Here is a 22,688-nt window from a genome sequence, read left to right on the forward strand (position 1 = left end):
TATCCCCTCACCAGACACACACACACACGCACACACACACACAGTAGGGGAGGGGAGAGGAGAAGGCACTCTCCTATTGAGAGATCCACCGATCCACCATCCATTTTCCATTACTCAGTCCCATGGAGACCCAGGGTACACACACATGCCTGGCGTGTTTCTCAAGAAACTGTGGTCACTTGGGCTCCCTTAACTGCTAGGCTATGGGCAGGCTCTAACTTGATGTCTTTTTTTTTTTAAGAATTATTTATTTAATTTTATTCACTATTATCATTTCTTTTTAAAATCTGCTACAGAGCACGTGTGCTCACCAGAGAGAGACAGAGAGATGGAGAGAGAGAGAGAGAGGAGGGAGAGAGGAAGTGAGAAAGGAAGCTACCAGGTCTGGGATTTGAACTGTGGTCGATCATGTTGGAGTCCAGCACCTTACCACCATGCCCCTCCCCCTAAGTTGATGTTTTTAATGTTCTTTAGAACTGTGCATGCTGGCCTCGCTCGTGTTCTCTGGTGCTCAGGGCTAGGGTGAGTAGGGAACCTCTGCATTCCTGTCTCACGGAATTTGCAGGCTAGTGGGACAGAGAGATAGCAGCTGAATGACCGTGTCCAGGACCACGTCATGTGTCCTGGTAACAGCGAGTGTTTCCTGAGCACTTGTGCACTGAGCCCTGTTTTGGTGCTTTAGATGCCACCTCATTGATGCCAGCTGTAGGTCATGCATCGTCCTCAGCACCCCAAGACAGTATGAGTATTCATCTTACTGCAGCTCAGGACACAGCCACGGCAGTCCTCAAGGCTACAAGCCAGAATGTGGTTGAAAGAAGGAATAGGGGGCCAGCAGGTAGCATAGTAGTTAAGGTGCTGGACTCCAAAATGGTTCACCACAGTTCAAGTCCCGGACCTGGTGACTTGAAACTCAAACCAGATATGTACGTGTGCATGCCCATAATCCCAAAAGGAGAATGAAGGAGAAGGGATTGTGGTGTGGCTATCCCCATTGGGGGGGGGGTGTGTGTCTCACTTTCTCTCTCTCTCTCTCTCTCCAGTGAATGCACATGCTCTATGGCAAAATCTTTAAAAAAGAAAAGAAGAAGAAGAAGAACAAGAAGAAGAAGAAGGAGAAGGAGAAAAACATGCCAGGCACATGTGCGAGCATGCCCAAAATCCTGAGAGGAGAATGGAGGAGAAGGAATTGTGGCATGGCCATCCCCCCTAGGGGATGATTTCTCGCTCTCTCTCGCTCTCTCTCCATGTGTGTGTGTCTCCAGTGAGTACACATGCCCTATAGCAAAAATCTCTCTCAAACAAAAACAAAAACAAGAAGGAATAGAGTTCTTTGGAACTAATCTGGACTGGGAAGGAGGCAGGAGGAAGTTGAGGAGATGCCTCTGAAGAGCTGAGACAAAAACGGGGAGTTGATGGGAAGAGTGTGGACAGGGTCCCGAGTGATCTGAGACTCAGGCTGAGGTCAGGTCACTGAGAAGGCGTCCTTCTTTATCCTGGGAGCCATAGGGAGATCATCAGATTGTGTCTTGGAAAGACTCCTCAAGCTGCTGGAGAACAGGCTTCTGGGGCACCCCAGTGGCAGCCACCAAGACCATCCAGTAGAGGACAGTGACCAGGCCCTGGAGGTGGCGGGGCAGGGCAGGAAGTGGCTGAATTCAGTGCTATCGGAGTGAAATGGACTTGGTGCTTCTGAGGACATGTACGGTCTTGAGAAATAAATAACACAAAGACAAAATTACCTTTCTTTCTTTTTTATATACTGAATACATCAAAATACAAAAAGAATAGTATAATGAGCATCTGTTAACTTCTACCCAGAATCACCAGTTGTTAATATTTTGCTGTGTTTGCTTTCTACACACACACACACACACACACACACACTTTTTGTTGTATAATCGCAGACATCATGACGCTTCATCCTTAAAGAACACAGATGTCTACGTGTATTCCCTAAAAATAAGAGTATTCTCCTTAGTAAATAGAATAGCATTTTTACATCTAAGAATGCTAACAATTATTTCATTATTTTATTATTATTTTTTTTTAGTTTTTCCTATAGGGTGCATGGTGCTCACCAGAGAGTGATAGAGAGAAAGAGAGAGAGAGGGAGGGGGAAGGTGAAAAATCACCCCCCAGGGAGAATGGCCATGCCACAATCCCTTCTCCTCTTGGGACTTTTGGCAGGCACATGTGCACAGCATGATTTTCAAGCTGCCAGGTCCAAGACTCGAACTGTGGAGTCAGCCATGTGCAGTCTAGTGCCTTAACCACGCCACCTGCTGGTCCCTGTATGTTTTGAGTTTTTTTTTTCCCCCCCATAAGGCATGTGTGCTCCCAGGAGAGAGAAAGAGGGAAAGTGAGAAATCACACCTTTCTGATGGGATGGCCATGCTGTAATCTCTTCTCCATTCTTCTCTCAGGATTTTGGGCATGCATGTACACAGAACCAGAGTGATTTTTAAACAGCTAGATCTGGGACTTCAACTGCAATCGGCCATGTGGATTCCAGTATCTTAACCACCATACTGGGCCTCTTTCTTGTTTTTTTTTTTAACCAAGATCCAATCAAAGTCCCTGTGCTTTTGTTCATTGTGTCTTCTCTTTGGTCTCATACTTTTATTTTAGAGGTTTTTGCCTTAGGGCGTGTGTGCTCGCTGAAGAGAGAGAGACAGAGACAGTGAGAGGGAAAGTGAGAAATCAACCCCTAGGGGAATGGCCATGCCACAATCCCTTCTCCTCCATTCTCTTCTCGGGATCTTGGACACGCACGCACATGTGCTCGGCATGAGTTTAAACCACCGGGCCCAGGATTCAAACCATGGTTGACCACATGGGAGCCCAGCAATGTAGCCATTACACCATCTCCTGGTCCTGGTTTCAAGCTTCTAAAAAAGTTTATTTATTTCTCCCATGAGCAAGAGAGATTGAGTCACAGACAGCACCTCCATCAGGGTCTCGATGCTGTGGCCCAACCTCAGCTTCAGCCAGCCTCAAATCACGGGCACACACATGTGCCTCACACTCGGGAGGTCTCTGGACATGAACCTGCAACCTTCCAGTGTAGGTCAGCATTGCAGAGTGCTATGCCTTACCCCTGTGCCACTGTTTGGCCCCTTTTATTCTTTTTCATGATTTAATAATATTCCATTGTATGGATATTAAATTTTGTTTATCCATTTGATAAACATTTGAGGATTTCTTCCTTTCAGTTTTTATGACTATAAAAACTGCTATAAACATTCAGGGACACTTTTTTTGTGTTTTGGTTTGCTATAGGGTGCATGTGCTTGCCAGAGAGAAACAGAGAGGGAGACAAAGTGAGAAATTACTCCCCCAAGGGAGTAATCCCTTCTCCTCTTGGGATTCTGGGTATGCATGCACAGATGCCCGGTGTAATTTACAAGGTGCTAGGTCCGGGACTAGAACTGCGCTGTTGATCATGTGGGATCCAATGCCTTAACCTCCACTCCACCTGCTGGTACAAACTTGTACCTGGACATCTGTCTTCCTTTCTCCAGAGTTTCTACCTAGGGGCAGAATGGCTGGGTTACAGGGTAACTCCCCGTGTAATCGCTGGAGGAGCTACCGGACTGTTCTCCAGAGCAGCGACACCGTTCATTATTCCTCTCGGCAGAGTATGGGCGCTCCGACTTCTCTACAGCCTCATCAACACTTGGTACTATTTGAAGTTTATTTTTTTTCCTTAAAAAAGCATGTTTAGTGCTATTAAGGCTTATTTATTTCTTCCATGAATGAGAGAAAGAGAGAGTGAAAGACAGACAGCACCCCCAACATGGAGGTCACACTGCAATACCCTCTCTAACTTCAGCCAACCCTGGCATACTCGGAGGTCCCTGGATGTGAACTCAAAACCTGCCCAAGTCTGTCAGCCTTGTAGAGCATCCTATTTCACTGCCATGTCACTATCCAGCTCCCCTACCCCTGACCCGTTAGTTGACTTTTTGATACAGTTCCTTTCAGTGTCCCATCAGGGTGTCTTCTCTCTAAGCCTAGCTGGCCTTCCGCTTGCAGCCTCTGGCCACAGGTGTACACCTGCCGTAGCCCAGCCGTGAAGGAGGTAGATGGCATGCAGGACTAGATGACATTGCTTCCTTATCGCTGTATCCGCCCTTGTAGTTTGTCAGCTCCCTCCACTTTCCCACCACAACTTCACACATGGCCCAGGAAAACTGCCAGGAGCCAGCCAGGACAGGCATGGTTAAGTGGGGGAAACTGAGGTCTTGGAGCTGCGAAGGTTGCTCAGATGGGCTGGTGCTGGAGACTGGGCCAGGCCCTGAGATCTGCCCTTAGGGGCCGAGGCTTCCTGGTTCGTCATGTGAGAAGCAGCGTGTGGCGGTGGGCGAGATGGTAGAAGGGAGATGATTTCCAGGAGTGAGTGACCCATGGAAGCCTCCATTGCAAACTTCATCCTAGAGCCCCTTCCCCTGGAAAGCTCTTGTTGCCTGAAGAGGTGCTGTTTACCCTGGCAGGGCCCCTGAGCCTCCCAACCCACCCCTGCACCCACCCTGTGCTTCTTGGGAGTCAGATGACACTGGAGATTGTGACCTCTTCTTCTTTTCTTCAGCTCTTTTCTTGGATCTGTCCATCTTCATCTGTCAACATCAGATTCAGGACCTGGTTCAAATGTCACGTCCTCCGGGAGCTGTCCTCCCTCTTCTGAATGTCATGAATGTCATGACTCCTCTGAATGTCATGCTAGTGTATCTACACCTGCCTTAGACTCTGCCCTCGGGCTCTATTGCTCTGTTTTCAGGTGATCAGGCCTGCAACTTCCAGTCCTAGCCAATACCGAGGATTCCCTTAGAGGACAGGACCCAACTTGCACTCACTTCCACCTTCTCTATTGATTTGACCACAATTATTTTGGTTTCTAGTAACAGAATCTTAGCTCAGACTGACCTAAGGAGAAAGGAAACTTACAGACACACGTTACTAAAAGTCTGGGGGCTTCAGGTACAGCTGGATCCAGGGCCCCAGTCATCAGGGCTTGTCCATCCTTTGGCCTTGCTGTCTGGCAGGCTCTCCATAGGGTGTGGCCATGATGGCCAGCTCAGCAATCCTAGCAGGAAGACCAAGCCTGATGTCCACCCATCTGCCTTGTGTTCTGTTCCCACTCCTGCCCTGCTGCTGGCCTAAGGAAGAGCATGCCCAGATTGGCCAACCTGGAATCACGTGCTCACCTCAGCACTGGGGGTGCTACCATGGACCAAGAGAGAAGGGTAGGGCGTTCCTCCCAAGGGAAATCAGGACATTGGACAGGTGAAACAGCAGGAGTCTCTGGAGATGGCCTCCGACGTCATCCTCCCCCTCAGTCCTCCACTCAGGAGCCTGGAGGTTTTATCTGCCTCTGTCCTGGCTCTCACACCTGTCCCTGATTTTTCAGGGGCCATCGTCCCTCACTGGAGCACTGTGAGACAATGTCTCGTACCCATCCGTCCTCCTCTCCTGGCCCACCATTGTTCATTCTCTCTGTAGCAGCCAAGAGGGGTCTTTTTCTTTTCTTTCTTTATTTTAGATTTTTGCCGTAGGGGGACCAGTGTTTGTCAGGGAGAGACAAAGAGAGAGGGAAAGTGAGAAATCATTCCTCAGGGGGATGACCACACCACAATCCTTTCTCTTCCATTTTCCTCTTGGGATTTTGGGCATGCATACAAACACACCTGGTTGTGTTTTTCAAGCTGCCGGGTCTGGGACTTGAACTTCAGAGTCAGCCATGTGGTATCCAGCACCACCATGCCACCTGCAGGTCCAAGATGGGTCTTTTAAAAACATAAATCAATCATATCCTGCTTAAAATCCTCAAAAGCTTCCCTTGACCCCTGGAAGAAATTCGGCCCTTGGTGGCCTGGCCCTGCGCTCCCTCCAGCCCCATCTCCCTCTGCTCTTTCCTGCCTGGGACTTAAGCTCCAGGCTCCTCAGATCATCCCATGGGTTGCCCCTTGTTTCTTCATAGGATCTTGTCTGACAACACCCAGCTCCGCCCACTTCCTCCGGGAAGGCCTTCCTCGAGCAGTTAGGGGCGCCCTCTGCTGGAGGTCCATAGCTGCTCGTCGTGCTGAGCTCAGGATCACAGGCTGCCCTGTCAGCAGGTGCCTTGGCTTTCTCACCTGTCCACCTCCCCATTGCCTAGGCTGGCACCGGGTCCAGTGATAGCACCTGGGCAGTGTCCGTCAACGGATCTGAGGACTCACAGGTGTGAGACCCTGGGCGGCCCCTGCCTACTCTATGGAAGACAGAGTTGCAACTTTCTTGTCTAGGCCCGTTCAACTCTGCTTAGAAGCCTCTTCCAGGCAGCTGCCTCTGACCACCCTCTGAGAGGCTTCCCTCCAATCACCTCATCACATCACCGGTTTTATTTCCTTCCTGCACCTAGACCAGCTGCTATTTTCCCTGCCTGTTTGCTTACTGTCTCTCCCCGCCGACACCCCGTGGTTGGTGCCATGAGAGCGGATTTCAGCCTCGGCCTTACCCCAGTACTCAGCACTGGACCCAGTAAACGGAGATTAAATGAAGAACCCAGGACCTTCCCCAGGTCACCCTAGGGAGGGCCGCTTGACCTCCTTTGGGAAGAACTGTCGTGGTTCCAGGTTCAAGACTGGAGGAAGTTCCAGCAGGGTGGGTGGTCCCTCTCCACCAGGACCCCTGCATCTTCCCCAGAGCCTGGGCCTTTGGGGGGCATAGGCTGTCCCGGAGCAGCCGACTCATTCCTAGGGCCAGTGCTCACTGGGCCAGCACATGGGTTTGTACCGTCCCCTTTCCTCCTCTCCTTCAATCCAGCGGGAGGATGGCACCGCCACTCTCCTCTCTCCTACCCTGGCTCCCAGTGGGACCTCGGAGGAGACACATGCCACGTGCACACCCCACATGTACACACACGCACACCGCACCCACTCAACACATACCGCACAGGATCGACAAACACACACATATGCTTGTCACACACATCAACACACATGCCACACACACATACCCCACACATGTACACACACGGACACCACACCCACTCAACACATACCACACAGGCATTGGCAAACATACACATACACACATCAGACATACACAGCATACAACTCACGGACATACAGCACACACATAAATACACATATACACTCATTGACACACACCACACACATCAACACATACACAGCATACACACAGACATACAGCACACACATAAACACACATATACACTCATTGACACACACCACACACATCAACACATACACAGCATACACACTCACTAACACCCCCCACACACCCCCCACACATGTACACACACACACACACCGTACCCACTCAACACACACCACACAGGCATTGACAAACACACATATACACACATCAGATATAAACAGCATACACACTTATGGACACATTCCACACACACACACACACACACATGATATGCACTCATTGACCTACACCACACACATCAACACATACACAGCATACCTACTCAACACACACCACACAGGCATTGACAAACACACACATACACACATCAGACACACACATCAACACATATACAGCATACACACTCACTGACACACACAAACACACATCACATACACTCATTGACACACATCAACACACACAGAGCATACACACTCATTGACATGTCATGCACACATCGATGTACACCACACACTCATACACACATCAGACACACACGTTGACACACACAGCATACATACGCATGTCACATATCACACACATATATACACGTCGACACACACCATGCAACACATCCCCACACATGTTGACACGCACACATACACACTCATCGACACACCATACACACCACATACAATAACGCACACCACACACGCATTACCATACCCCACACACACACACACACACACACACACACCGGTGAACACCTGGGCACGGGCCTTGTCTGCCTTGCTCACGCTGCAGCCGGGGCCTAGAGTAGCTGCTCAGGGAGTACTTGTTGAATGAATGAATGAGTGACAGGAGAATGAATGAATGAACCGAGCAAATAAGGAGGGTTTCATAAGGGTCCGGGCTGGGTGAGATGCTGCGTCTCAAATGCAGTCAGGAAGGTGGAGGCACAAACCAGCGTGCTCTGCTTTTCCTTTCTTTTAAAAGAATTATTAATTTTTAATTACAGAAGCATGCATGAATACATCTTCATTGTAAGAAGAAGAATTCAAACATTCCAGATAAGACCAAAGCACCCCCTTATCACCAGCTCCAGACCCACCTCTCACCCCCAGAGGTGGCCACGGTCGATGGTGTGGAGTCTCCTTCCTCCGTGCTCTCCCCACATTTTACATATTTATATATGGATGGATGCGTGTGTGCACATGGGCCCCGCCATGACTCACGGCATTGTTTTGTGAGATTAAAGAAAACAAATGGGGTCACGTGGTCCGTGCACACGCCTACCTTTGCTTTCTTTTTTGGGGGGAGAGGTTTTTTTTGGGGGGAGTGGACTTTTGCTGTAAGGCACATGTGCTTACTGCAGAGAGAGGCAGAAAATAAGAAATCACCCCTGTGAGGGCGTGGCCAAGCTGCAATTCCATCTTCTCCGTCTCCTCTCAGGATTTTGGACACACACACACACACACTCACGTGCCCAGTGTGAGTTTTAAGCCTCTGGGTTTGGGACTTGAACTGCATTCGACCACGTAGGAATCCAACGATGTAACCATTATGCCATCTGCTGGTCCTATTTTGAGAGATTTTGGCACATGTACTTGCCAGAGAGACAGAGAAACAGAAAGCAAGAAATCACCCCTCAGGGGGACAGCCTTTGCCTTCTCCATTCTCCTCTTGGGATTTTTCTCATATGCACATGCACCTGGCAAGAGTTTCAAGCCACCGGATCTGGGACTCGAACCATGGTTAGCTATGTGAAAGATCAGCACCTTAACCACTACGCCACCTGCTGGCCCCTAAGCTTACTTTCTTTTTCAGGAATAATACACTAGTTCCCGGAGCCTCAGCTACAGGCGAGCACGCCTCGTTCGTTTTCGTTGCTGCTAGGGTAGCTGAGGTGCCATGGCACCAGCCGCCAGCCCACTGCTGTCAGGACGTCCCTGTGTATCTGTTCCCACAGAGTGTGCTCTGGTGAACATTCCCATGTCCACCTCCTGTGCCCGCGTCATTGCTGAGTCTTAGATGGAGGCCGCTCTGGCTTTCCTGACAATCCCATGGGAAACAAAGGTCCTTCCCTGAGATGTAACCATTATGCCATCTGCTGGTCCCACAGATGCTGCCCACAGGCCACCTGCTCTCCAAGTCTCCCCGTCTGCAGGCCCCTGGAAGAACAGAGGCCACACAGCCCGAGTGTGAGCATGAAGGAGCCACTCTGCAAGCTGAGGTCCTCTGATGGGGCCTTTGCTCAGACTGGAGGTACTTCCCCAGGACCTACTAAGCGTGGGAACCACAGCAAGGTACCGTGTGGTTGCCTCAGTCCTTAGCCCCCCAAGAGGGGGCTCCCAGTCCATATGGGCCACATAACCCACTGTCCACCCCCTGTTTGTTTCGGTGCTGGACTGGTGACCCAAGGCGAGGACTGCATGGGCAATTGCAGCCCAGAATGAGTGACGTTTGTAGGAACACCAACGCGTGTGTGGAAGCCAGGTTCAGTGTGAGCCCTGTTCTCTCCAGCCCTAGACACTTTGCAGCCTGATGCTCGGCTCCCTGCACCCTGCCCCCATGGCCAGCCCTCCTCTGTCCTCTGCACCCCTTCTCCCACTCCGGCGCTGGAAAGTCTCCCTTATTCGGGCGGGCACTTTGTGCCCCCTCCAGCAAGCTCGGCACAGGTGCCAATTGTGATTTTACTTCTCAGCTTCCATTTCCACAGCTCGGCACCTGCAAAGCCCCCCATTAAAGTCATGCTGACGAGAGGGGGCTGCGGCTGCGTGTGTGTGAGCCCGCGTGCGAGCCCACGTGCCTGTCTGCCGGTGCTTGCAGGAAGCCACGAGGGAAATTTCCAGCACAAAGCCCGTATGCCTGAGAGAGAGGGAATTGCTCAGCAAACTTCAGAAGCGATCAAAATGTCCTTTCCATAAAGTCCCGGCTTAAAAAATGTTAGCAGGTGCGTATACAATAGCGAGTCAGTTGGGATGGATTACTATAGAATACCATTTCCGCTCATGCCAGATTACGAATTCAGGGCATAATGTTCTGTAAATTGTCATTCTTGTCTGGTAAGAAAAGCTCATTTTTTTTTTTCCTCGTATGGATAAAAGAGAACCCCATCGCTGTACTGGGCCATTCTTCTTGGTATGGCACCTGCTGGAAGCCCCCCATCACTTGGGGGCCGCCTGGATGGGCTGGGGCTGGTCTGGAGCACTGTCACCCACAGCATTACAGAGGGCTAGCAGATTATTTCTGGAGTGAGCAGAGAGAACTTCCAGGAAATAAGGCCCCTCATCAAGGGTGCTGGGCCTCTTCTGGAAGGAGGACCAGTTTCGTGTGATAGAGATGCAGTAGGGATAACCAGGAGAGCTGGAGAGTCATTGGCATTGGATGCCAGGCTCATTATTAATGCACTCTCTCCCTTGCATGTTCATTCCGTAGGTGTTACTGAGCGTGCGCCGTGGAGGCACTGGGGTTGTGGGAATGCTGAGACCTTCCCTGCTAGTGGGGCGAAGCAGGTGAAAAGGGAAGAAGGCATCCTTGCTGCAAAGGGAGAGAAGGGGTGGTCAGGGAATGGCACCAAAGAGCCAGATGAAGAGGAGGAGCCAGGAGCGTTCACACAAGTGAGCAAGCGGCTTGTTCCCCAGTGAGAGAAAAGGCCAGAGAGGCTGAAGCTGAGGGTGGAGGGGAGAGCGGAGAGGCGAGGCTTAGCCATGGCACAGACCCTCTAAGCATAAGAGAAACCACTGGCTGGTGTTGAGCACAGGGAGACACGATTGGTTTGTTTGTTCTCTCAGGCTGCTGGATGAATAATGGGTGGGTGGGGGAGGGCCCCTTAGGCTGGAAGACTCAGAGGGGTGCTGTGGCTGCCCCAACCCTGTGAGTTTGAGACCTCCTAGTGGAGACCTCCACTCACATCCCACAACCTGCCCCTCATACAACCAGCTGCCTCTGTCCTTGACATTGGCCCCCTCTGTCCTTGACATTGGCTCTGTGCCAGTCGCCACCTCTTCTCCCAGTTAGACTAAGGAAGAGGCAGCCCCACCAGAGACATTGGAGCTGTGCTTTCTTACAAGGGTGGGAGATCCTTGAAGACCCTTAAAGGGGGAAAGTTGAAGCTTATTCTAGTATGGGACTCATATTCATCAAGGCTCATTCAGGTGCAAGAGAAGGAAACCTGAGCCAACCAGCTCCAATGAAACCTAAACAACATCAGTGATTGATTGATTCTTGCTATTGAAGAGTCTGGGGAATTCAGGCATGGCTGGATCCAGGGCCTTACAGAATTCTGACAGAAATCTTTCCTTTTTTGTCTCTGAATTCCTCTGTGTTGGCCTCATTCTCAGGCAGGTGGTCCCCAAGTGGTGGTAGAGATGCCATCAGCAGCTCCAGGCTTACATTCCAGTCAGTGAAGAAGATGCCTTTGCTCAAAGGAGACCCTTTGTTGGAAGCCCAGGAAGTAAATTAGACCAAGGACAACTTCCTTAGCTGGAATTGGTGGAAACCTCTCTGTTCACAGAAGGCTCTGTGGGAATCTAGACCCCAGACCTGAAAATGTTGTCTCCCCAGTATTCTGTCTGTTCTCACTCTCTCAGTGACTCTGTAGGAGTTTCGTAGCTGCATTGAGGGCCTGGCCCAGGGCAGCCTCTGGGAAGTATACTTGTACCCTGAAAGGAGGCCCTGCCCAGAGTCATCTTGGAAACAAGAGACTCCTACCCCACTGGGGACCAAGATCCTGCCAAGGCCTTCATTCTGTCATAGCAGAGGAGCTCAATATGGGGAGGTTCACTTCCTACCCCTTCCTATAGAGCATCTACCCCGAGTCCCCCATTCTACTGCCAGCCCTCGAGTGCCAAAAAGCCATTGTACTATCTTAAGCCAGACCAGCACATCCATCACAGACTCAGGACCAGTAGTTGGCATAATGGCTATGTCACTGGACTCCCATGCAGTCGACAACGGTTCGAGTCCCGGACCGTTGGGTTAAACTTGGGTTAAACCGTGGCTTAAACTCACGCCAGGCGCATGTGTGTGCATGCCTAAGATCCTGAGAGGAGAATGGAGGAGAAGGGATTGCAATGTGGTCATCCTCCCTGGGAGGGGGGGTGATTTCTTGCTTTCTATCTCTCTGTCTCTCTCTCTCTGTCTTTCTGGAGAGCACACATGCCCTATAGCAAAAACCTCTCCAAAAAAAAAAAGAACAGAGAACACAGACTCTGGGGACAAACAGCCTGGATTGCAGCTGTGTGAACTTACACAATTCCTTAACCTCTGGGCCTCAGGAGCCTTCTCTGTGGGTAGGGATAATGATGCCAGGGCTCCTGTGAGGACGAGCTGAGCAGCATGGAGGGTGTCTACACAGAGCTGGTACTCCATGCACTTTTTAAAAAAAAAGAATTATTTTATTCTACTATATCTATTATTATTATTATTATTTTCCAGTTTAATCAGAGACAGAGAGTTAGCCTCCAGGTCCAGGACTTGAACCATGATCAGTCATGTGGGAGTCCAGCACCTTTAACCACCATGTCACCAGCCAGCCCTACTCCGTGCCCTTTAACTGTGATCATCTTTGGGAACAACTGGTGCAGGGTGTGCAGCTCTGAGAGCAGGCGTTGGATTGGCTGAGCCTACTTCACACCCTGTTGTGCGGGATTATCAGAAGGTAGGTCAAGTCAGGTCTGAGCACGCCCTGGTCTATGCAGCAGGAAGGGGTGAGGAGAGGCAGGCAAGCACTGCCTGCTTACCAAGGAGAGCCAGAAATGTCCCTGTAAGGGCAGCTTTTAGGAACAAGGAGAGGCTGCAAACCCAGCTCCTCACAGGTAGAGTCTGGGCTATTTGGCTTAAAAGTCACTTTTTCCCCCTTTATAGGGTACATGTGCTCCCTGGAGAGAAAGAGAGAGAGGGAGATAGAGAGAGAGGGACTCCCCCACCCCTCAGAGGGAATGGCCACACTGCAATCCCTTCTCCTTTACTCTCCTCGCAGGATTTTGGGCATGCACACAGTGAGTTTGTCAGCCCTGAGCCATGAAGGTTTTTTGTTTTTCGTAATTTGCCCGAGAGTGTGCACTCATGGAAGAGAGAGGAAATGAAAAGCACCTTCTGTGGGGTGCAGGGGACATGGTGATGCCGCAGTCTCTTCTTCGCTTCTCTCTCCTTTCAGGGTTTTGGGCATGCGCACACATGCACCCGGTGGGTTTCTGAAGTCACTGTGTCCAGGACTCATACCGTGCAGTCGGCCAGGTGGGAACTAGCCACCTTAACCACTATGCCACCAGCTGGCCCAAAGGTCACGTCTAATTTGCCAGAGATCATGTGTATTCATGACAGAGAGACAGAAAGAATGAGAGGGAGGGTAAGTGGGAAAGCACCCCCCATGCATAATTTCTTTCCCCCCATTTTCCCCTCTTTTCCGAAGTTTGGAACTATATGCACACATGCCCAGCATGTTTCTCAAGTCACCGGGTCTGGGTTGGTCCTGTGGGATCCACCCGCTGCCTTAACCCCTTTACCACACGCTGGCCCTAAAAGTCACTTTTTGCACGTAGGCCGACATAAATGTCATGAGCTGCAGAGAGCGTGAGAAAGGAGGCCTCAGGCTTGCGTCATCCAGGGGCTGGCCAGGTGTCCCAGCTGGCCTTCTTTCCACACTGGGTCCTCAGAGTCCCATCTGTGGGACGTGTGAGGCAGGCCAGGCCTTGGGAGCAGCAGAACTATGTGAAGTCCTGGTGCTCATTCAAGGTTCTAAAAAGAGTCCTGGCTCCATCCCTCCCCTCACCACTGAGCTCCAGGCTCGTGGGCACCGCTGGGTAAGGAATGAGGGAAACGGCCAGCCACAGCCCTGTCCTTGAAGGAGCAGACCACCCTCTCCCCTTTCTCCTGGAATGCTTAGACTTGAGGAGATGGTGCCAAGGCTCTTCCCTTTAGGGAGCCGCCTTCTCCTTTCCATCTGTAAAATGGGAATAAGACACCTCTCTCGCTGGCCCTTGTGATGCTGGGGGGAATGGGACATCATGTGCTCTGAGCGTAATTGGAAAAGGCACCCGGGACTGCCAAGGTGCTATTACTATTATTACTGACCATAAAATACTTGGCAAATGCTTGCAGAGTCTGCAGGCGAGGGGTCTTTATTCCTGGGGAGAGATTTCAGGGCTGTTTTAAGAGTCTTCTGGAACCACAAACCCCAGCAGAGGGAGCCAGCTCCACGGAAGCCTTCAGGAGCAGAGATGCCTGGGGCTGGGAAGTCTTTGATTACCTTACATCTGTTTTTATGGAAACTTCTGGGAGCAGCCGAGGGGGAACGGAACTGTAAACAGCGCAGCCGGTGTGGCCTCCTCACCAGATTGTTAATGGGGAATCGCCTCTGTGGCTCCCCTGCGCCTCGCACAGATTTGGCCCTTGGTCGGCGGCAGGAGTTATTAAATGATATGAGCACACAGAGAGCAGGATCAAGCCACAGAAGAGGAATCAGAGTTTTATGCCCCTCGGTTTTGCGCAGTAAAAGAAAATATCCCCGTTAAGTGCGAATTAATTGGCTCTGGTAATTGGTGCATGGTGCTGCCTCTGACCTCTCAGTGGGCCGGGGGGGATTCAGAGGCCTGTCCACTGGGCTGCAGGAGCCCATGGCCTCCTAGCAGGCTGGGAGGCTATGCAGACCCACTCTGCTGAGGGATTGCTTTCTGGTACTCTATGAGCCGCCTGCTCTGAGAGGTGCTCCCTCCTGTAGGGCTGTAGGCCAGTACACAGCAGGCATGGAGGGCTGCCAGCCTGGCTTTCAGCCCCTCACCTGTCAGCTGGGGAGCTGTCACCCTTGCTCCTGTTTGCTGCAGGAGGCTGGGTCTTAGCCACTGTGCTCTCTCAGGCCAGCCCAGCCCATTCATCAAGAACATAGGCTCTGGAGACAGCATGGATGGGGGAGTTAGTCACTGTAAAGCACACACATGCGTGAGGACATAGGCACACATATGTGCATGCACATGCACACACACTATGCAGCTTCAGAGAGGAGGCCTCCCATCTGCCCAGTTCAGTCCTGACATTCCAGTTAGGCTGCTACACACAGCGGTGCCTGTTGGGCACTGTGCAAGTGTCTGGCTGAAACCCAGCCTGCACTGGTTTTGCTGTGCACCTGGGACTATATTAGCCTGTATCAGGACAGCGTTCAGATCATCAGATGGTGTAACGGCTATGTTACTGGACTCCCACATGGTCGAAGGAGGTTCAAGTCCTGGACCTGGTGGCTTAAACTCACGCCAGGCGTGTGCGCATGTGTGCCCAAGATCCCGAGGAGACTGGAGGAGAAGAGATTGCAGCATGACCATCCCCTGGGGGGTGATTTCTTGCTTTCTGCATTTATGTCTCTCTCTGCATCTCTGTCTCTCTGGTGAGCACACATGTCCTATAGCAAAAAGTCTCTCTCTGAAAAAAGAAAAGGAAGAACAGCTTTTCCTAAGGTCACCCTGCTGGCTAGCAGAGACGAGGTTCTGGTGTTTTGATTCCCTGAACAGGCTCCCCACCCTGCAGCCATACCCTATCATATCACCCCCAGATTTACCACATGGCCTGTGACCTCACCATCCCTTCCTTTCTCCCCTCTGTGCCTTCAAGTGATGCCCGTCCTCCAAAGCCCATGCAATGCCTCCTCCTCCTGCCAGCCCTTCCTGCTAGGGCTGTAGTGAACTGAGCTTGGCCTGTAGCCCCTGCCTTCCTTCTGAAAGTAGCAAGCCCCCCGACTCCCACCCCAATATTTGTTTGGGAAAATTGCCCCTTCCTCACTCCGGCCACGTGGGTCTGGCTGAGGCCACTATTTCTCTGCCTCTGTAACAGTTGGTTGGTCTGGATGGATCCTTGATTCTAGCCAGGCCGCTCAGTGTGTTCCCTGGGCGACTCTGACACTGGAGCCAGTACAAGAGATCTCTCCTCTGAGAAGTAAGGTGGGAGAGCCTCTGGGGGCATCGCTCTCTTCCCACTTGGACGAGGCTGGCCTTGGAGAATTAAGGACATGCAGGTGAGGCAGTCTTAGCCTCTCAGGCTGGTCCCTGGCCCAGAAATGTCTCTTCTGCCGATACCCTGCTGTTCGGCACGTGCCTGGGTTAAGCGTTGCCCCGTCCCGGCTCAGTGAGTTGTGCTTACCTGAGGATGGTGGGCAGCCTGGGATCCTGAGAAGAGCCTGAAGCGGAATGGGTCCAAAGAGGTAGAAGGGGGTGACCCCAGAACACAGCCTCTTTCCTTCCCACCCAGGCAACCTGCTGCAGTCCCAGCTCCCCTTTCTGCCCCTTCAGATGAGCACAGACAAAAGGAATCCCCAAGGCCTGCTACGAGCCCTTCCCTCAGCAGTCCGTGCAAGGGCCAGGCTGGAGCCAGGCACGCCAGGCAGGAGTTGGCCGGCTGCAGCCGAGCTCGCCTGGAGGCGAGGGGGGAGCCGTTGATGCTCCCGAGCAGGGACACCTCACCTCTCTGCGCTCTGACCTGTTTCTGGAGATGGTGATGGCTTTGCCATTGGTGCCCAGGGAATGCCTGAGAAACACGAGGAGCTGAGACTCGGGCCTTCTAAATCCCAGACGGGGTGGGTTTGAGCAACAGCTTTGCCATTGCCGCTTACCCCTGTGTGAGCTCGGGCAAGTCACTTCCCTCTCTGAGCCTCAAGATTCCCGAGATGATGGGCAGGGTCGCCAGGATGCAATGTGGGAGAACGCTAGCCCCTGGCAAACACCTGTGCCCCTCTTCAGGTGGGTAAGCTATTGTCACTGCTTTCCACCCACTCACAGAGAAGCCCTCCACTCTTCACCAATGAAATACAAGCCCAGCGAGGAGGGTGCCAAGTAGACAGCCCCTTCCAGGGAAAATCAGGCATCCTGCACTGGGCACCCCACCCTTCACCGCAGAGCAGTATGGAGAGGGGCGACATCTGCCCTCTCCCTGCTTCTGCATGTGGCCCTGCCCACGGGCACTGCCCCGCCTGCCCAGCAGGGACTGAATGAGATGAGGATGGAAATTATAGGCTGTGCAGAAAGTTGAAAAGTGTCCAATTGTGTCTGCAATGTAGCAGATGTCTCCTCCGCCTCCCACGGAAGTAGTGTTTTCGGAACTTTGCTCCAAGGCAGCAGCAGGAACTGAGAGGTGTGCTTAAAAAGGCTGCCTGTAGGCGAGGCCGGGTGGGGGTGAGCCCAACAGACACCCACGCCCAGCACGGAGCCCTGGAAACTTGGAGCCCACAGGGCTGGCTCTCGCACTGAAAGTCCTCCGGAGGCTTTTCATAGCTCTCGCAATCACAATCCAGCTCCTTTCCATGACTCCTGCTCCCCTCTGACTCCCTGGACGCCCCTCCCCTGTGCTTCAGCCGTGTGAACCTGCTTCTGCCGTGTGAACCTGCTTCTGTCTTCCAGAACATGCCACCACTCACTTCTACTGAAGGGACTTTGCTATTCCCTCTGTCGGGAGAGCTTGTCCCCAGATCTTAGTATGACCCCTTCTCCCCCCAGAACCCTTCCTGCTTTTATTTTATTATTCATTGATTTATTTATGTAAAGATTTTGGCTGTATAGGGTATGTACATTCACCAGAGACAGAAAGCACGAAACCGCCCTCCAGGGGGGATGGCCATACTGCAATCTCTCTTCTATTCTCCTCTTGGGATTTTGGGAATGCATACATGCTCCCAGTATGAGTTTTAAACTGTCAGGTCCAGGACTTGAACCACAGTTAACCACATGAGAGTCTAGTACCTTAACCACCTCGCCATCTGTGGGCTCTTCTGATGTTAAACAACTATCCATGCCCTCTAGTCACCCTCTTACATGCCCTGTCTTATTTTCACCGCCCACTTCTTCCCACCTGCTTTCCTGTGTCATTTATGTGTTGACCGTCTGCGTCCTGGAGGCCAGATGTAGTTCTCCGTGACAGCAGGGCTGCTGTACCCTCATATCCCAGCTTCATAGCTGTCCCCTGGGTAGAGAGTGAGCCTCAGCCATCCTCATGCCCAGACAGGCCCATGGCAGGTCCTCGTGGGCAAACAGCTCGTGGCCTCTTCTTGTTGCTCTGACGAGAGCCTGCTCTGCCACCCAGCAGCCCCTCAGAGCAGGAGTTGACTCTCACATCTCTCCTGGTGGGCCTGTCCTCCACCCTGGGCAGCCTGCAGAGGTGCAGAAGCCGAGACAGGGTGCCTAGCTTCACTGGGCAGGAGGTGCCCTGTTGCTAACTGTCAGCCTCCTTTTTTTTCCAGAGGGAAGCCGAGACAGGGTGCCTCGCTTCACTGGGCAAGAGGTGCCCTGCTGCTAACTGTCAGCCTCCTTTTTTTTCCAGAGAGATTTTTGCTATAGGGTGTGTGCTCTCACCAGAGAGACAAAAAGAGACAGAGAGATAGAAAGCAAGAAATCACCTCCCAGGAGGGATGGCCACACTGCAATCCCTTCTCCTCCATTCTCCTCCCAGGCATACATGCACATGTGCCTGGTGTGAGATTCAAGCCACCATAACTGGCCATGTGGGATTTCGGCGATGTAACCATTATGACATCTGCTGGTCCTGCTGTCACCCCTTTGTCCTGTTATTTCTGTTTGAGAATGTCCTCCCCACTTTCAATCCAAGTGATTGATGTGGGGGGTGCCCACAGACCTGTCTCACTTTCAAGGTGAACCTGTGGTGCAGGCCTGGCCAACCAGAGTCTTCTGCTCCCTTTGGAGTAAGGATGGGCTCTGGAGGATGATGGGATGCAAGCTAAGGCCAACCGGAGCTTCCGTCAGCACCACCCGTATGTGACTGCAGCTGTGGAGGAGGGTGTGATGGGCCTTAAGCCTGCAGGAGAGATGTGAGCTGCTCAGGGCAGTGGAGGCGTGATGGGGAAGCTTCCCGTGGAAGTGAGCTTTGAGCAAGACCTGAGGGATGTGCAGCAGTTACCTAGGAAAAGGGAGAAGGAAAGCCAAGAGAGGATTCCACGTAACTGAGCATGTGCAAAGGCCCCGTGGCCAGTATGCGTACGTTCTAGAAAATAAAGGCCAGTGTGACTGGGTTTCAGAACAAGACATGGGTACAAGGGAAGGCTGAGAGGTGGGTGGGTCTAGACTCTTCAGGACCTTGAAAGCTGGTGTGTGTGTGTGTGGGGGGGAGGGGTCTCAAGGGGAAATTCCTGAAGGTCTGACATGTGTTGGGGGAGGGCAGCAGTTGGAGTGTGCCTTGCCAACTTCCTATGGCTGCTGTGTGGAGACGCTCCTAAACTTTGGACTCTAAGGGGTGGGCCAAGACTGTTGGGGCCCCGAGAATTCTTCCAGAAGATCTATGACCCCTCTCTAAAACCACTAGCCAAACACCCCCCTCTTTCTTTGTGACTCTCCTGTCTTTTCAGCTCTCAGCCATGTCTCCTTTTAAGTCATCTGAACAAGAGGTGCAGGGAGGAGGGGTCTGGGGCAGGGCCAGGATATCACTTCCTTTTTCCACTGCAGACACCTCCATTATCCCACTCCACCCACGTGCCAGGGGCTTGGCTTCCGAATCCATCAAGTGGTTAAGCAAGCCAGACTTCCTCAGGTCTGGAGATTGAGGGGATAGTAGGACTGAACGTCCATGTCTAAGAGACTAGGGAGAGGTAATGGTGGTACTGAGGTAATTACTCTGAAGTAATGGTGGTACTCCGAGGTAACTGACCAAGGAGAAGGGGGCTGCCCCAAGGAGAAAGGGCCACCAGGTGGAAAAGGCCACAGGGGTGACTATACAGGGCAGCAGAGAAGCAGAGGGTCAGCCCCCGGGGTTCTCTCTGTGGGCTCCCTGAGCAGAGAGACACAATGGAGCTTGTTATTTAACCAGGGTCATGGGCCCCTCTCCTCTGATTCCATGTGTCTTTGGGACACGTGGCAAAATCCCTGGACTGGGAACTGCTGAGGCCTACTGGGTACAAGGGCATTTCATATGAGGAAAGAGAAGAAAGGCTTTGGGCTGCCAGGGCTGATTGCCACGAACTTGGTGGCCCAAAAACAACAGAAACTCATTCTCTTGTACTTCTCTATGCTGTTCAGTCCAAAATCAAGGTGCCAGCAGGGCCACGTTCTCCCTGAAGGCTGGAGAGAAGAACCCCTCTTACTTCTTCCTGACTGCTAGTGGCTCCAGGCCTTGGGGTTCCTTGGCTTATGGCAGCATCATTCCAACTTCTGCCTCTGTCTCCAAATGAAGTTCTTTCTCCTTTGTGTGTCTCTAGGTCTCTCTGTCCAAGTCTCCCTCTTCTTATAGAGACACCAGATCTAGAGAGATTTTTGCTATAGGGCACATGTGCTCACCAGAGACAGAGAGAAAATAAGAAATCACCCCCCCCAGGGGGTGATGGCCACACTTCAATCCCTTCTCCTTCATTCTCCTCTTGGGATTTTGGGCATACACGCACATGTGCCCAGTGTGAATTTCAAACCACTGAGTCCAGTACTTGAACCATGGTCAGCCACATGGGAGTCCAGTGTCTTAACCACTGTGCCACCTGCTGGTCCCAAGATCTGTTCTAAATAGCTCTAGTGTCATATGACCTCATCTCATCCTGATTACATCTGTAAAGACCTTATTTCCAAATAAAACCATATTCAGACACTGGGGGTTAGAAGTGTCACATATCTTTCGGGGGGAAACAACTCATACACACCCTTTCTCATCCCAGAGGCCTTCCTCGTGGTCCACTGAAGAGACAAAGTCTGCCTCGGTGTTGACTCAGTGAAGCCATATTGCTAATGAAAACCCAGTTGAGGCCCAGCCTCAGTGGCTCACATTGCCAAGATGCTGTGCTTCACAGTCAGACCACATGAGAGGCCCAGGTTTGATTCCCTGTCCAATCTAAAGCCCAGGTGCATGCCCCTGTAATCCCAGTGACTAGAGGAAGTTGTAGTGGAAGGATTGCAATACCAGAAGACCTTGCCCAAAAAGGAATGAAGGAAGGAAGGAAGGGAGAAAAAGAAAGAAGGGAGGAAAGAAGGAAGGAAGGAAGAGAGCAATAAAGAAAGAGAAAACTAATTGAGCAGAATCCATTAAAACAAAAAATGCACCTATCTGTGGAGGAATATTTTCACCTCACCTGAAAAGGTGTCTCTAGACATTTCCTACAGGTGCGCCCATGTGTACAGAGCTCACGAAGCACATGGGGACAGGACTGAAGACGAGAATCCAATGGTACAGGCAAGCAGGGTGTTAGCTTCACCTAAGATGTTTTCATCCTTCCACAGGGAAAATGTCTCTTTAAATAATTAAAAGAGAAATCATAACCTTCACCAGTTGCAGGTGACTCCTAGCTCAGAGCTGTTCTTTCTTTTCTCTCTCATACCCTCGGGGGTCCAGTAATAGCCCTGAGGTCCTGGTCACCCCACCCAGAGTCCTAGGGTGAGATGCATGGAGGAGGGTACTGATGAAAGAGAGGTCAGAAAGGGGGCCCGGCCTACCATGGTGGTAGGTCTTTGAGGAAGACCTACTGTTCTCTTTTGTTTTTCCCCACCACGGTCAAACCTGATCTTGCAGCTCTGGTGTTCTGGCCTTTGAGTAGAGGCAGGAAGGGCAAAGCATTTGGTTCAGCTTGGGTCAAGAAACAGAGTCTATCCCACTTAGCTTCTGTGTTTCCACAGCCTGAAGAGAGCCTTGCAGGTCATTGCTCTGGAACATTCCGATTGTCGTCTGTTAGACATACATCCTTGGACGGGTTACGCAGAGCAGAGTGAGGCCAGTCCACCTGAGTATGATTTAAACCCACCATGACCCCAGGGAAAGGAGCTCCAGGTTCCTAGAGAGCTTCTCATGGTCTTTTTCTTTCTTCCTCTTCTTCTTCTTTTTTTTTCTGAGAGGTTTTTGCTATAGGGTGTGTGCACTCGCCAGAAAGACAGAGAGAGACAGAGAGACAGAGAGACAGAAAGCAAGAAATCACCCCCCAGGGGGATGGCCACGCCGCAATCCCTTCTCCTCCATTCTCCTCTCTGGATCTTGGGCACAAACACGGTGTGATTTTAAGCCATTGGGTCTGGGAATTGAACCGTGGTTGTTGACTACACTGGAGTCCAAAGACAGCCATCATGCCATCTGCTGGTCCCAGCCCAGAATGTTCTGATTAAGAAGAAAATGAACAAGGGGCCAGTAGGTGGTCTGGTGGTTAAGGCTGTGGACTCCCACATGGCAGACTGCGGGTTGAGTCCTGCACCCGGCAGCTTGCTTTCTCATTTTCCCTTTCTCTCTCTGTGGTAAGCACACGTGCCCTGTAGCAAATTAAAATAACAATAATGATAAATAAAATTACATAATTCTTAAAAAAAAAATAGAGGGGCCAACAGATGGCATAATGGTGACATTGCAGCACTCCCATGTAGTTGACTGAGGTTCAAGTCCCAGACCCAGTGACTTAAAAACTCATACCGGGTATGTGTGCATATATGCCCCAAATCCTGAGTGGAGAGTGGAGGAGAAGGAATTGCAGGGTGGTCATCCCCTGGAGGGTGATTTCTCATTTTCTGTCTCTTTGTCTCTGTCTCTCCAGTGAGGACACATGCCCTATAGCAAAAATCTCTCTCTCTGAAAAAAAGAAAAAGAAAAGAAAAGAAAAA

Source organism: Tupaia chinensis, unplaced genomic scaffold, assembly GCF_000334495.1.
Source record: "Tupaia chinensis unplaced genomic scaffold, TupChi_1.0 Scaffold145396_1, whole genome shotgun sequence".
Classification (NCBI taxonomy): domain Eukaryota; kingdom Metazoa; phylum Chordata; class Mammalia; order Scandentia; family Tupaiidae; genus Tupaia; species Tupaia belangeri.